General features: G+C 35.6%; 1 long non-coding RNA gene across 4 annotated transcripts in view; it reads right to left on the minus strand.

The window, feature by feature from the left end:
* LOC115302571 overlaps positions 1 to 16,200 on the minus strand; it is a 40,511-nt gene that overhangs the window by 14,361 nt on the left and 9,950 nt on the right. For 3 of the 4 annotated variants that reach the window (XR_003913535.1, XR_003913536.1, XR_003913534.1), the window contains exon 3: positions 13,718 to 13,845. This is a non-coding gene — a long non-coding RNA (uncharacterized LOC115302571). Of the gene's footprint in view, positions 1 to 2,450; positions 2,569 to 13,717; positions 13,846 to 16,200 lie in introns of those variants that run through there. The other variant, XR_003913537.1, reaches the window with a different exon arrangement.

Consider the following 16,200-nt stretch of genomic DNA (forward strand, 5'->3'; position numbering starts at 1 on the left):
AACGTGTCTTCTTGTCATGAAGAAGTAAAACAAATAGTTAAGAACATTTGATTTGGGGTCAGTCTAGCCTGGTTCCAAACCTGGTTCCGTCATCTATAGGGTCCACGACTTTAAGCAAATCATTCCTGAGCCTCTGTTTGCCCATCCTCAAATTTGGTATGACTCTATCTACCATATGGATGTTTGCATCTGTGTGGATGTGCAAGATTCAGGGCTCAGAGCAGCACCAGAAGCAAAGTGCTCAGTAATAATGGCTATTGTTATTACATTTATAATTATAATCCTCATGGATGAATCATGTTAATTTTTTCTATGTCAGTATCTTACCAATAATAATGATTGCTGTCAGGAAGGCAAGATAGCATGATGGAGCTATGGTTCGAAAACATGGATTTTTTTCGGCTTAAGGAAATATTTATATTTTCCAAACAATGACATGGGGATGACGGTACCGTCATTCCTAAAGTTCTTGTCCTTGTTCTGCCTTTTCACAGTACTGGTGTGAGGATGACTAGTTCGAGAAATAATCCAGGTTCTTAGTGAATTGTAAAATGATCTCCAATTGTTGGTTACTACTCCTGCTGCGTCTCATTATCATTGACATATAAGATATGGTAGATTTACTTTGGATCTTACCTAACAAGTTATCAAATGTGTATGTATTATATATATGTATATGTACCTAATGTGTATATACATTTAAATAAAGTATTTGAAGATCCTCACAATATGGCATAAGAATTTTATGGCAAATGTCACTTAAGGCAATGTTATGATAAAATTTCAGTGTGAACACTTTTGCAGTCCACAGCAATGACTAATTTCTGTGATGAATTAGGAAAAGTCAGGTACATCAACATAAACCACAGGTGATAATTTTCACAGGTATATTTTGGTGGAGAGGTTATGAAATGCTCATCAAGCGGCTTATGTCATCCAGGCTCTAGTTCTCAGTTCTTCCACTGAAGATAGTGGGCTTCGTGGATGGAGGTCATACCAAGGGATCTATTTTCTAACATCCCTTGCAGCTCTAAAACCAAGTCACTGAGTGAAGACAGCAGTCAGTATACTTACATACAAGGAATGTGTGTATTTGAACATTTTTACCCACTCATATACACACCCAGCAACTAGAGGGAAGCCTCTCCTTTTGAAAATGGAATTAAAAAAAAAACTATGTGAAATACTTTTGAAAATTTAAAATTAAAGTTGGAGTATGCCAATTTTCCAGGAAAAAAATAACCCTTTGGCTAACAGCACCATATCCGGATCTGATTCTTAAAATGCAAAGAGTCTGCTTTAAATCATGGTTCTCTTAATTAGGGTCATTGCTACAAATGAAAGCTGATTTGGGTGCTCGTCTAATAAGAAAATGCCAGTTACGGTATATTATCAACCCCGACTTGCCAGGCATTGAATTTCCTGATATGGTCTGCTGGGAACCTTAAATGAACAAGAGCAATTATAAACCTAAAGTCTGCAGCCATTTGTTGGCATTATCTCAGGATAATTTCCCTGAAACATTCATGATGAAATGCAAAGGTAGATAATTTAAAAATCCATTTAAAATAGCTGTGGTATAATTTAAGCTAAGATCTTTCTCTATAGTGGACATTACAGCAAGGCCGTGCATTTTGAAATGAATCCCTCACAAATGATCTTTTGTTAGATATCACTGCCTTGGGAAGCACTTTAAACAAGTTGAAACAATTTTCTTTGGTGGTATGAGTAAAACAAAAACATTGGTACTATTTGGTTTTTGTTTAAACGAAGGAAAGCATACAAGTTCATCTGAACGGGAGTCTGTCAACGGCTCCTTCTCACCCAAAGGAAAGAGAAATGTGGTGGGACATTTAACAAGTAAGAAGACTACCACCTTTTTTCTTTCAAGGCTTTTACATGACGGTAAACCTCATGTTTTTAAATTAATTTATTCTTTTATTGGGGTATAGTTGACATTAAATCTCATGTTCTTCAGCTGACTTGAGCTAAATTAGAAGGCGAAGACACACTGATTCTGTAGACATTACAGGTATGGTAATTGTGCAGAGGAAAAACTGATTTGCCTTTACTATTCATTTCCTTCTCTCAAGTAATAATCCCTCTATCAACTAAGCCTCATGATAAATGGAAGAATAATGAAACAAAAATGAGCCTTATAATCAAAGCATTGACAAAACAAATGCATAAATAGAGAAATTATGATGTCATCCGTGGGTTTTTCTTTCCATCTCTTTGGATCTATCCATCTCTCTTTAATTTCTCCTCTTATGTTCTTGGGCAGGGACTAAATATCAAGATTAAGGTTCAATCCTAGCCCAATTTTATTGTTGATCTCTCAACCCAGAAAATACGGCTTTATAATGGAAGTCCTGACAGAAGCTGTGCTCTAATAAACTACGAGATGGACCAATAAACTACAGCAAGAACCTATTATGAAGAACCATTACTACTCAGAGAACAGAGCAAAATTTATTGTGTTCTGAATCTTGCTGGAGATCTCTAGCATAACACTGATGACTTTGGACCTCGCTTCATGTTGAAGAGAAGTCATCCCATGCTGGACTCCTAAAGAAGTAATATTCAATTATTCTTCTTGTAATAGCCAATGCATGCCTTATGAAATTGGGAGGTGACTCATCTCTGAAGGTAACTTACTTTGGGATACAACAAAAAAAGGCCTATGGGTCATACCTACTATTGGTTCTAAAGAGCCGTCCTTGAGAGACAGTTAACATATTGTTATGTAGCTTTGGTGGTGTCCTGGTGTTCTGTGTCCTTTTCTTTATCCCAGAAGCCACTTGGACAGATTCCTTTAGAAGTGGTACAGTGGTCGCTCCTTTCTTGTCCCTTCCCATTTTAAGTTCCACATTACCACCTTACCCATAATGTTCTGATCACTTAGCAATGACAGCTTATTGAGAATAGTCACTTAAGGTTACCCTCTGTAGAGCAATGAATTGTATTTGAATCACTGCCTCCCAGGCCCATGTTGTGATGCTTGAACTTGTTCTTCCCAATACAGATGTTGGTTAAGTTCAGAATCACTGCTGTTCCCAGTATAAGGCTCCTAGTTGCTGGTGCTGAACTCCAGGTCTTGCATTTCTAAGATGGGCTTTCAGAAAGATTAGATGCAAACAATTTCAGATCTAAGGACATGATGCCTGGTGACTACTTCTATCTCTTGCCTTCATAGGAATGGAGGGACTTTGATCCTAATTCATCCTTGGGATTTTGCCTCTCGTTTGTGCCCCACTAAGGATTTTATTTCTCCTTCACTTTCCCAGAATCAGACATCGATCATTTTCTCTGAATTATTCTCTGCCATACAGCTCAATCTTGGCACCCCAATTCCTACTTTCTCTTAGTTGTTTTACATTATATTTACATCTGAACAGCCCCACCCCATCCCCCAAATACACACATCACACCGGATTCATCTTGGCAAATGGTGACTTTTGGGATAGAGTACAACCGATGTTTATCTCTGTTTACCAAAGGCTGAGCAGGTTGTGTAACTATATTAGAAGCAAACTCGCAGGCCAAAAGCCAAACATCATCACAAAATAAAACTCAGGAGACTGTTTCATGCATACTTACAAATTATACACTAGAAAAGAACAAAAAGAAATCAAGGAGTAAGAAGGAAATAGTGGCGAGTCAATATTTGCTGTACAAAGATCTTTCCTTATGATTTTGTCATCTTTCAGCTTGTTGTTACAGTAAATAATTAGAGGCAGACATTTTATGTGAACATTGTTAAAGGAAATAAAGGTGAAGGCAGACAAACATAAAAACTAAGAAACCATGAACAGAAATGGCTAATTATAGAGCTTCTATTAAAATGCATTTTTTCCCCTTCATGGAACAGAATTTTCATTTGATAATTAACAGACCTACAGGGCCCATTACATTCTCAGACTCTGAAGGTATTGATCCCTCTGTCTCTAGCTGCCACATTTGTTCTTTCTGGGTCTTCTTCCCTTGAGAGGTTTGCTGATTCTATAACTGAGGGGTGGAGTGAAGACTGGGGTAGTTACCAAAGATGGCCGGCTGGGGCTGTGAGAAGGGGGCTCCTTGGTTGTCCGTGAAATTTCCCTGCTTTATTTTATTTTATTTTATTATTCTATTTTATTCTATTCTATTCTATTCTATTCTATTCTATTCTATTCTATTCTATCCTATTCTATTCTATTCTATTCTATTCTATCTTAGTGATTTTCATAACAGTAAGATTCCATATCAGGCCATGGTTTAAAAAAAACCAAAAGCATGCAGATGTAATATATGCATAGTTAACCCAAACACGTACTCTATCGCTAGGGATCTATTTATCTTTTAAAACAAATGGTTCCATTTAACCCAGGCCCTTTTGTGTCTTGTCAGTTGAAAGAAATGGAGAGCAAACAATTTTTACAATCATGAATCCAATTCAGGAATCCTCAGCAATCCTCGGGTTGTGGGGGGCTTGTATAATGTGACGTCTCACCCCATTTCCTAAGTGGGCTTTGCTTTGGACGGAGGTTTACCTACAGAGACACCTTCTTGCCGTAATCTCAGGGACCCAGGAACAAGCTCAGTAGACGCTGAGGACTTTTTTTCTAAGCTGTAAATGGTGGAGTAAGTGAAAGACAGGCTTAACTAGGAAGGCGTCTTAGAAAAAAAAAGCTATGTGTCAATCCACCTCAAAGGAGAAGAGGTCTTGTCTAAATGACGTTCTGACTGTCAGCAGGCAGTTTATTTGGCTCCTGGCAACATCCAGTGTCGTTCACTGGCAAACAGCCCCCATGGATACCCTGACCAGTATGCAAACCATTTCATTTCAGGCTCATGCAAACCAAAAGTCAAGGAATAGATATGGTGGGAAAATAGAGAACTTGTCTTTTATTTTTTTTCTTCTGGAAATACCAGAGGCTTATTTTTTTAAAGGTCTTATTGTAATAATAGGAGACCCATTTTAATAAAGAAGGACAGTTCCAGATTGAATAGAGAGTGAAATAATTATCCTTTCAAATTTTGAGTGTAGATTTCTTTAATATGGCTCCTACACATAGCAGGGCCTCAATAAATTCTTGCTTGGTGTTTTTTGTTTTGTTTTGTTGTTGTTCCTGTTGTCTTTAACACACTCTGAGAGTCAATATAAGAAAAAAGAGAAAGGATTTAGTGTTAAATTACCTGCCTCATTCCACTGTTCAAAACCTGCTGGAAAGAGCTGGGACTATGTGTTGGAAAATTAAGGATGAAGAGAGACCCTCATTCCTTTATGTGGTAGGACCAAAAAAACAGGTGGTTGAGGGAGGAGGAAACAAGTGTGTGTTGCAGGAGAATGGAATCGATCTATTCTGATAGACTGACTAGCAATGAACAGCATTTTAAACCAGGCAGAGCATGGAAACTCTGTAATCTAATTGAAGGTAGTCCTTGAATGCTAAGAATTGAAACAGGGGCCACGCTCTTTTGTGGGCTCACCCTTTCAAGATGACCCTTACTGTACTGGTCCATGGAAAGCAGGGGAGACTGTCAATGTGGCCTTCTCACATGTGGCCTGCCTGTGTCACAACTGTAACCTTACCAGTAGGGCCAGAGATTTATTCCTGACATTTGGCAAAAGTCATCAAAACAGTATAGCCCAAAGCTGGAAGGCAACAAATGTGTCCCTTCTCTATGCCGGTTCTCTGCCCCCTTGCACTCTTCACTAGTCAGCCTTCTTAGAATGGTATCTGAACGTCCTTACCACCTTGGCCCTGTCTTTGGCTCCTTCCTTCTTTCCTTCCTTCCTCCCATCCTTCCTTTCTCTCTTTCACCAAAAGCCTGAACAATACATTGATTCTTTATGTCAAGTAGTGTTGCTTTAATGGTCATTTCTGAGGTTTAGTGGATTCATAACCTCTACAATCACAGGCTTGGCATTTTTCTTCCCGAAGAATCTAAGTGAACAGGCAGGAATCTGTCTACATTATCAGGTGCAGTCGCCCCTCCTTTCATCCTGCTCTGTCCCACACATGCCCTCATTGCTCTGCTACTCACCCAGCAAGGCAGGCAGCAAGAGGTCGACATCAAAGCATGCTCCCAGCCGGCGGCTGGCCTCTAATGCTGGCATTATAGAGGGAAATGGAGAGTGTGTGTGTGAGAGAGAGGCCAAGAGAGAAAGAGAGTGAGGGAGAAGTACCCGATTGCTTGAATGGCCTCTCACACAGAAAAAGCCTGAAGAATAGAACAAAACCTTCAATTCTCCCGCTCTTTGTAACAAGCCTGGGCAGAATGGGCATGTGTGGTGCATAGCTGAGTTTGAACTGCATTAGTACTCTTTCAGTTTACAAACAAGAGGCCTAATTTAGAAGAAAAATCTCCTATCTGATTATTTCTTTGTGTTCATCCGTGTGGAAAAAAAAATGTCTGTTCAGAGAAGGGGGTGGGGTATTGAAGGTGGCTTATTAACTCTTCAGACTGAATCCTGATTGTGAAGGGCAATTGGAAGATCGTTATTCAGCCTTAATTTCCAGCCTAAAAAATAAATTAAGGATTGCTAGTTTTGAGCACTATATAAAAATAATAAGCAGATCTTATTGTTACACTGCCTAACCAGCTTCTTCACAAGCAATGCAGCAGATATGTGTAGTATTTAATTAAATGCCCCTTTCTCTTAATTACACTTTATGGCAAAATGAGAAGAAGCAATTAGGGTCACTGATAGACAGAAAGCTCCAAAGACTCTCTTGAAACCTTTTTGGGTTAGCAAAACCACCACAGGTGCCAACTCCCTTGCTCTTAACCGGCTGCAGTTTTTCCAGAGGTGACCAGCTCAAATGGGTTGGGGAAACAAAAATGGGAGCTTCATGAAAGGGATGGATGATGGTTACATTTTATTCCCAATAATTCCACAAACCTCTATTGGAAAGATTTATTGACTTCTCAATAATGAAGGAGTGGAAGAAGGGTAAGGCAAAAAAATTGATTGCATGGGAGATGAAGATTTGTTTTTCTTTAAGGTAATGTCTGAGTCTTTCCTAAGTTAGGCGAGGTGGAACTTTACTATGGAAGAACATCCCTTCTTGCATTTTGACTATGAAGTATGTTTTAGGGAAAGATAAGATGAACCCAGACACTGGTTGTAGAGTATGTCCTGGTCTTTTACTTTGGACACTCCTTTGGATCACTCTCATGCTGTCATTTCTGCCCCCCTAAATTCTTAGAAGCTTTTCTGAAGTTGTGTACTCTTGATTCTTACGAATGTGGTTGAAACTCTACACAAAGCCCCAGCTGCAGGAAGACAACAGGAGGATTTTTAACCATTTATAGCTGGAGGCAGCCTCCGTGTAAGGTAAGAATGAGAACTTGAATAGGGATGCCGAGCTTGGTGAATATCTTCACTGAAGATCTAAATCTAGGGGCAATATCATTGGTCCCCAACAGTTCAGATGCGTTCTTTCTCAAAGGCAGGAGCAATGCAATGCTATTTCACCTCACGTGAGACCACTGACTGATTGATAGTGCTTATTTTTTCTTGCCTTATTCAATTGGCCAGATGAATAAAGATTTTGAGAGTAGACATTCTTGTTCTGTTCCTGTCCTTAGGAGAATAATATTTAGTCCTTCATTTAAATATGATGCTAGCTCTAAGTTTTTGTAGATGTCTATTATCAGGTCGAGGAAGTTCCCTTCTATTCCTAGTGTGCTGAAAAACTTTAATCAGAAACGGATTTTGCGAAATGTTTATTTTTACATGTGTTGAAATGATCCTGTTGTTGATCATTTTTGATTCATTAATGTAGTGGATTACACTGATTGATCTTAGATTGTAAAACCAACCTTGTAAACCCCACTTGGTCATGGTATGTTATAATTTGTATAAATGGTTGGGTTTAATCTGCTAAAACACCTAGAATTTTTGCTTCTTTATCTGGGAAGTATATTTTTCTTTTCTTATAATTTAGTTGTCAGACTCCTTCAGTAGATAATGCTGGCCTCATAAAATACATTGGGAAATATTATTTCCACTTCAATATTGTGAAAGAGATTTTGAATAGTTGGTATTGTCTCTTCTGTAAATGTTTAGTAATATTTACTCATGAAGTCATCTAGACCTGGAGTTTTCTTTGCAGGAAAGTTTTACCTCTAAACTTAATTTTTTCATACTTACAGGGCCATTCTGATTATGTATGCCTTCTTTATTTTTTTAAATGTATATTTATTTATTTTGAGAGAGAGTGAGAGAGTGAGCAAGCTAGAGAGCACGCATGAGTGGGAAGGGGCAGAGAGAGGGAGAAAGGGAATCCTTGCTGTCAGTGCAGGGCCCACTGCAGGGTGGAAGGCAGGGCTCAATCCCAGGAAATGTGAGATCATGACCTGAGCTGAATCAAGAGTCAGACACCGACTGAGCCACCCATATGCTCCTACCTATGTCTTCTTAAGTAAGCCTAAGTAGTTTGTGTCTTTCTTCCCTCCTTCCTTTTTCTTTTTTTTAAAATTAATTCCAATGTTAGTTAACATATAGTGTTATATTAATTTTAGGTGTACAGTATAGTGATTCAACAGTTCCATATATTATTAAAGTGCACATCAAGGTAAGTGTACTCTTAATTCCCTTCAACTATTTCACCCACCCACCTCCCCTCTGGTAATAATTTGTTTGTTCTCTATAGTTAAAAGTCTGTTTTTGGCTTGTCTTTTTCTTTCTCTTTTGTTGGTTTGTTTTGTTTCTTAAATTCCATATACAAAATTTATGGAGTGAAATCATATGGTATTTGTCTTTCTTAGACTGGCTTATTTTGCATAGCATTATACTCTCTAGCTCCATCCATGTTGTTGCAAATAGTAAGATTCCATTCTTTTTTATGACTGAATAATATTCCATCAGATATATTTTTTCTTCATCTTTATTTATTTATTGTATATAATATTCCATTTTATATTATATATATATATAGAGAGAGAACTATAGAGAACAAACATTTTACATATATGTGTGTGTATGTATGTGTGTGTGTATATATATATATATATATATGTATATATATATATATATATATAATTTCTTCTTTATCCATTCATCTATCAGTGGGCACTTGGGTGGCTTATATATAGTTGCAATAAGCATGGGAGTGCATACAACCCTTTAGATTGGTGTTTTCATAGTCTTTGGGTAAGAACCCGATTAGTATGACTACTGAATCATAGGGTAGTGCTATTTGTACATTTTTGAAGAACATCCATACAATCGTCCACAGTGGCTGCACTGGTTTGCAGCCCCACCAACAGTGCACAGGCTTCCTTTTTCTCTACCTTCTTGTGAACACTTGTTGTATCCTGAGTTTTTGATTATAGCCATTCTGATAGGTTCAAAGTGACATCTCATTGTGGTTTTGATTTGCATTCCTTGATGATGAGTGATGTGGAACATTTTTTCATTTGTCTTTTCTTTCAAAGACTTGACCAATTCCACCCATGTTGTTGAACTTATTGACATAATGTTGTTCAAAATATATCCATATTATTCCTGTGATATCTGTGGAATCTGAAATGATATCACTCCTCACATTCCGGATATTTCTAATTTATGGCTTCTCTTTCTTCACTGATAAGGCTAGACAGAAGCCTATTGATTTTATAGATCTTTTCTAACAACCAGGTTTGGTTTCATTAATTTTATTTTATATTTTCTATTTCATTGATTTCCAGTTTGATTTTTATTATTTTCTTTCCTTTTCTACAATTGTTGTAATTTGCTCTTATTTTTCTACATTTTAGAAAAGGTGGAAGCTGAGATAATTTGATATGATTCTCCTTTTTGTAATATAAGATGTTAATTTCTATAAATTTCTCTATAATTATTGCTTTAGGATCATCCACAGATTTTGATATGTTGTGTTTTTTGTTTTAATACAGTTCAAAATTCTTCCATTTTTTCTTTTGATGGGTTATTTCTATGTATGTTATTTTCTTAGTAAATCTTTGGGGATTATGCAAATATATTTTTGTTAGTGATTTTTATTTAGTTTTTGATTCTTGTATTTTAAAGCTCCAATATTGGATACATAGACTTTTAGGATTGGATCGTTGTGGTCTATTGATGAATTAACCCATTTATCATCATTACTACTTTATCTGTAGTAATATTTTTGCCATGAAGTCTACTTTCTCAAAGAAGAAAATAGCCACGTCAGCATTCTTTTGACTACTTGGCAGGATGTATCTTTCCCCATTATTTTTCTTTTAGTCTACTTGCATCTTTATATTTTATTTTCGGTTAGATATTGCTATTTTATCCAAAATAATAATTTCTATTTTCCTTTGGCTCTTAGACTATATCAAACAATAATTGATGTGACTGGATTTACATATATGATATTTAAATTTACTTATTTATTTATCAAGGGAAGGGACACACACAAGAGAGGGAGGGACAGAGAAAGAGGAAGAGAGAGTCTTGATGCAGAGTTCAATCCTACAACTGTGAGATGATGCCTTGAACCAAACTTAAGAGTCAGATGCTTAACCAATTGAGCTACCCAGGTGCCTTTATATGTTGCATTTTCTTTGTTTGCTTTTGTTCTCTCTTTTACTGCAGTCTTTGGGTTTATTTTTTTTATTTATTAGTTTTTAATTTTAGTTTTTTATTTTTCAGAGATGATAATTTTTTAATGATTTTCGCCATCATCAGATTATTAGTTATCACATTTTGAATTGTTTGTTGGCGGCTGTTTTAGGGTTTATCATAGTCTACCTTTGAGTACTATCATAGGAGTTGATACATCAGAAGAAACTTACTATGCTATATTCCCATTTCTACTTTGCCTTTCTGTTATTGTATATTTTACTTCTACATATGTTATCTACCCCTCTCCCAGCAGCATTATTCTTAAACAATTACCTTCTCTTTATGTATAATATTTCATAGTACAATCAAGCCTTTTATTTAAACAAAGGAAAAAAGTTTTTATATTTCCCCATGTGCCTGTTATTTCTGGCATTTTTCATTAGTTTATGTAGGTTTATACTTCTCTGTGGTATCATTTTCCTTCTTCTAGAACTTTTAACATTTGGTGTAGCACAAATCTGCTGTTGCTGAATTTTGCAGTTTTTGTGTGTCTGAAAGAATCCTTTAGTTTGCCTTCATTTATGAAAAATATTTTTGCTGGGTATATAATTCAAGGCTGACCTTTTTTCTCCCTTTAACACTGAAAGATATTTCTTCACAGTGCTCTGGCTTGAATCATTTTTGACAAATCTTTGTTTCTCTGTAAGTAACATGTCTTTTAACTTCTAGCTTCTCTTAAGATTTTCTTTCTGTTGTTTCATAAAGAAATTTGACCATAATGTATTTTGGAATGGCTTTGTCTAGTTTTTTGTGCCTAGGTTTCCTTGAAGTTGGGTCTGTGGTTTTATAGTTTTCATGAAATTTGGAGAATTTTTAGTCATTATTGCTTTAAATAATTTTTCTTTCTCATCTTTCTTCCACTCTCTCAGGGATTGCAATTACATGTTTACGGAATCAAAACTGTTTAATAAAGTTATCCTACACCCAGTTGACTTGTTTCCTGTATTTAGTCTTTTTATTTTTGTACTTTATCTTCGATTATTTTATAGCTTCAAGTTCTCTCTTCTTTGCTCTTTCAGTATTTAATCTGCTCTTAGCCAAACCCACTGTACTTACCATCTTCATACAGTGCTTTTCATTTTTAGAAGTTCAAATATCCTGTTTCTTTTTAAATTTCCAGGTCTCTTTTTAGAATGATCATTCTTTCCTTTTCCTTCTTGCATATATAGAGTACAGTTATGATAGTTTTTAATCTGTCCTTGCCTACTGATTCTATAGTTTCGGTCACTTCTGGGTCTCTTTCTATTGATTTATTTTTCCCCCTCTCGTATGGGTGATATTTTACTGCGTCATTGTATACCTGCTAATTTTTTAATGAATACTAGATTCTGTGAATTTTCCTTATTCAATTCTAAATATTTTTGTATTTCTATTAATATCTTTGAATTTTGTAGGGCAAACAACTTATTTAATTTACTTGGGACTGCCTCAATTTTAAAATTAAACATTCTATATGCTAGGAAACTTCCTATTCAAGGAAAACTGGGCTTGTTGGTCAAGCTCGTCACCTAGAAAAACTTTGATGCTTCTGTGGCTTGCTTTTAAGATTTCTTAGATGGGGGAATGCCTGGGTGGCTCAGTCGGTTAAGCGTCTGACTTCGGCTAAGGTCATCATCTCACAGTCTGTGGGTTCTAGCCCTGCATCGGGCTTTGTGCTGACAGCTCAGAGCCTGGAGCCTGCTTCAGAGTCTGTGTCTCCATTGCTCTCTGCCCTTCCTGCACCCACTCTCTGTCTCTCAAAATAAAATAAAGACATGAAAAAAAAGATTTCTTAGATGGGTACAGAGTACCGTTATTGTGGGACTAAACTGTCCCACTACTGATGAAATACCTTTCTGAGTTGTCTGTGTAACTCCCTTTGGATTATGAAGTTTTTCATACTGGCAGTGAGAGGAAGAATTGTGTGAGCTGTGGGCAATGTTCCTTTTGCTGAATTCAGGTAGTTCTTTTCCTGATCTTTGTTTCTTTCCTCATACACATGTGCTCAGAAGTACCTTGTTCAAGACTCAAGGGTGACCCTTTGCTGACCTCTGGAGCTCTGTCTATACAGCTTTCTTTCTGGGTACTCTGCCTTGTGAACTCTTGCTGCCTTGGTCTCCTTAGAAATACTCACTTCATTTGTTTCTTCTCTCTCTGAGATCACTGCCTAGCATGGTGTCTTGGGAAGAAAAAACTGATGTGAATGTCAGAATAACCTGGACAGAAATCTCACCTTCATTGGATATGACCTGAGACCCTTAACTAATGCATTAACCCCCTGCGTTTCCGATTCCCCATCTGTACAATGAAGATAGTAAGAAAGCCTGAGGAAAACTCTGTGTTTTTAATTGTTTGTAAAGTATAAAGCTTTATGCAAATTTAAATTAGCGCACTAATTATTTTGAGTCTTTCAATAAAATTATAGGGACATCTGGGTGGCTCAGGAGGTCAAGCATCTGAGTCTCAGTTTTGGCTCAGGTCATGATCTCAAGGTTCATGGGTTTGAGCCTCACGTTGGTCTCTGCACTGACAGCATCAAGTCTGCATGAGCTCTCTCTCTCTCCTTTCTCTCATTTCTCTTCCCTTCCCCTGCTCTCATTCTCTCTCTTTCTTTAAATAAATAAATAAATAAAATAAAATTACAGAACCCTTTTAGTCCCATGTGAAAGGTTAGACCCCACAATCAAATGTATTGATATACAACTTCAGCTTTACCCTTGGCAAGGTATTTATTTTGTCTGAAATTTTATTTGACCAGCAGAGTGATCTATGGTGTAATCCATGACACCAAAGTTGGTACGTGTAAGAGTGTAAATGATTTTTTTCATGATTATACAGTTGGCATCTGGCAGTAATTGGATTCTCCATTCTAATATACAACCTTAGTTAATACTGTATAGTGATGGCAGAACAAAATGTGAAAGAAGAAAATTGGACATCTAATGACTAAGGGAATACATCTAATAACAATCTAATGATGTTCATATCCAGACACATCTGTAAAGGTAATTCAGTAAATACATCAAGAAAAAGGAAACCCAAGGGGCTATGTTTATTTTATTGTAGCTTCTAAATCTGTAAACCTCCCAGCTATGCAGGTAAGACTTAGTATGTGTATATTTGATGAGTCTGAGTACTTACATTTTTCACGTGACTATTTTAGGTAGCTATGGTGAATTGGTTATTCAGCAGCCATTCTTGCTTTTCCTTGGTGGAGATTTTGTTTAGATATCCATCTATCTTCCCTTCTGCCAACTCAGTTGTAGATCCTGATTGGAGTAAAGAAATAATGACCATATAGTTATGAAATTAATCCTTGTTCCGGCATATGGCTATCGGTTAGTTTTTTCCACCATTGATGTCAGCATTCACTGCATGCATATATTAAAGTGCTTTGAACTATTTTCTTGTATAGTTACAGTGGTTGTCATTTTTATTTTGTTAATATTATTACTTTAATGGTCCTGTTAGTGATTATTATTGTTACTATAATTATTATTACTGTTATTAATGCTGCTTTTACACTGTCATGAACATTCTTATACATGTCCGTTGGAGTTGTAAATTTTGTTTTTTTCTTTCTTTAAATGAATATCTTTTTGGCTTATTTATCCTCTCTGCTATGTTTTAATTTTCTCTTTTGTTATTTTTTTAATTTTCATTTTATCCTTTTTTTGAATAGGAGTTTTTCCTGTTTATCTAAAATTTGACTTATTTTAAACAGAATCAGACCTAAAAATAAACACAGGGAATAAATCGATGGTTGCCAGGGGTAGGGTGGGGTGGGGGATTGGGCAAAATGGGTGAGAGATACGGGCTTCAAATTATGGGATGAATAAGTCATAGGAATACAAGGCACAGCATAAGGAATATAATTAATAATATTATTGTAGTGCTGTATTGGGACAGATGGTAGCTCGCTAGTCATGAACATACCATAACACATAAACTTGTGGAATCACCTGAAACTAATGCAGCATTGTGTGTCAACTACATTCAAATGAAAAACTTGATTCATTTGAAATATTTATATTTTTTCTTCTTAATATGAACGGCACTTTGACAGTTTCAGCACTTAACTGGTATTTGTAATGTTGTTTCCTTTCTAATATTTTTAAATTAAGGTATAATGGACACATAAGATATATTAGTGTCAGGCATATAATATAGAGACTTAATAATTGTATATGTTGTGAAATGATCAAAATAAGTCTAATCAACACCCATCCCTATATTTAGTTACAAAGTTTGTTTTTCTTGTGTTGAAAACTTTTTAAGATATACTCTTAGTAACTTTAAAATATGTAGTATGGTATTATTAACTGTAGTTGCCATGCTGTATATTACATCCTCATGACTTACTTATTTTATTTTTATTTATTTATTTATTTATTTTTTGACTTACTTATTTTATAACTGAAGCTTGTACTTTTTGAACCCCTTCCCTATTTTGCCCATCCCCCCACCTCTGACAACCAATTTGTTCTCTTAGCTCATTTTTTGTGATTTTCCTTTGTTTTGTTTTGCTTTAGATTACATATATGAGTGAAATCATACAATATTTGTCTTTCTCAGTCTGACTTATTTCACTTAGCATAATGCCCTCCATGCTTACAATGCTGTCTATATATATAATGTTCTGTATCCATTCATCCATCCATCCATCCATCCATCAATGAACACTTAGGTTTTTTCCATATCTTGTTATTGTAAATAATGTTGAAATGGATGTAGAGGTGCAAATACCTTTTTAACTTGTTGTTTTTGGTTCTATCTCCCTTTCTATTAAAAAATGCACTCAAGAGGTCATCCAAGGCCATAAAAATATAAAAGGAAAAAATAGATCTCATCATCTACCATGCATGTTGCATTGATCACTTTAATTTTTATTATTTTTAAATAGTTTTGCAAATGATTTATGGAATTAAGAAGAAAGTATAGTGAAAAGTGTATTAGAAGTCTTGGAAAGAATTTAAACGTGGTAAACTGAAAATATTATTCTAGACTTTCCTGGTTTTGACAATACATTTATAGAGATAAATATGCCTCCAAAGAAGCAATGTTTTTAAAGGCAAGTAACTATTCATCACTCTAAACACTCATCCAACTTGAAAATATTGATTTATTTATTATTATTTCAGTTTCTTCTTGTATGTGTATTCTCAAAATCAATACTTTTGAAAAATTGGAACACTCATCATTTTGCTCCATAATTGCAAAACATTTTCTTTTTAGAATTATAAACACCAATCAGAATAACCAATTTGATAATCTTGAAAACATTTCTATATCATCTATTTACTTCTAATCATCTCTACACCTGCCTTCAGCATGTCTCCATGTGAAAACTATATGTTAGAGGCAAAAGCCAGAAGCCTTTGCTACAAGGATCACTGAAAAAAATGATAGTGTCAAATAAATAGTATGTATTTGAGAAGGCAGCAGAAAAAGGCTAATAAGGCATAATAATAAAAAACAATTATGTTATAAAACAAATGTTTTATACTTCATACAAAGATAAAATTATTCTAAATTTTAGAATTATTTTCTAACAAAGATGAGCAAATTTTAGTACTATGGAAATTAATATTTACCAATCTTTCATTATGTATATTTAGGTACTT

This window comes from Suricata suricatta, chromosome 9 (assembly GCF_006229205.1).
Source record: "Suricata suricatta isolate VVHF042 chromosome 9, meerkat_22Aug2017_6uvM2_HiC, whole genome shotgun sequence".
NCBI lineage: Eukaryota > Metazoa > Chordata > Mammalia > Carnivora > Herpestidae > Suricata > Suricata suricatta.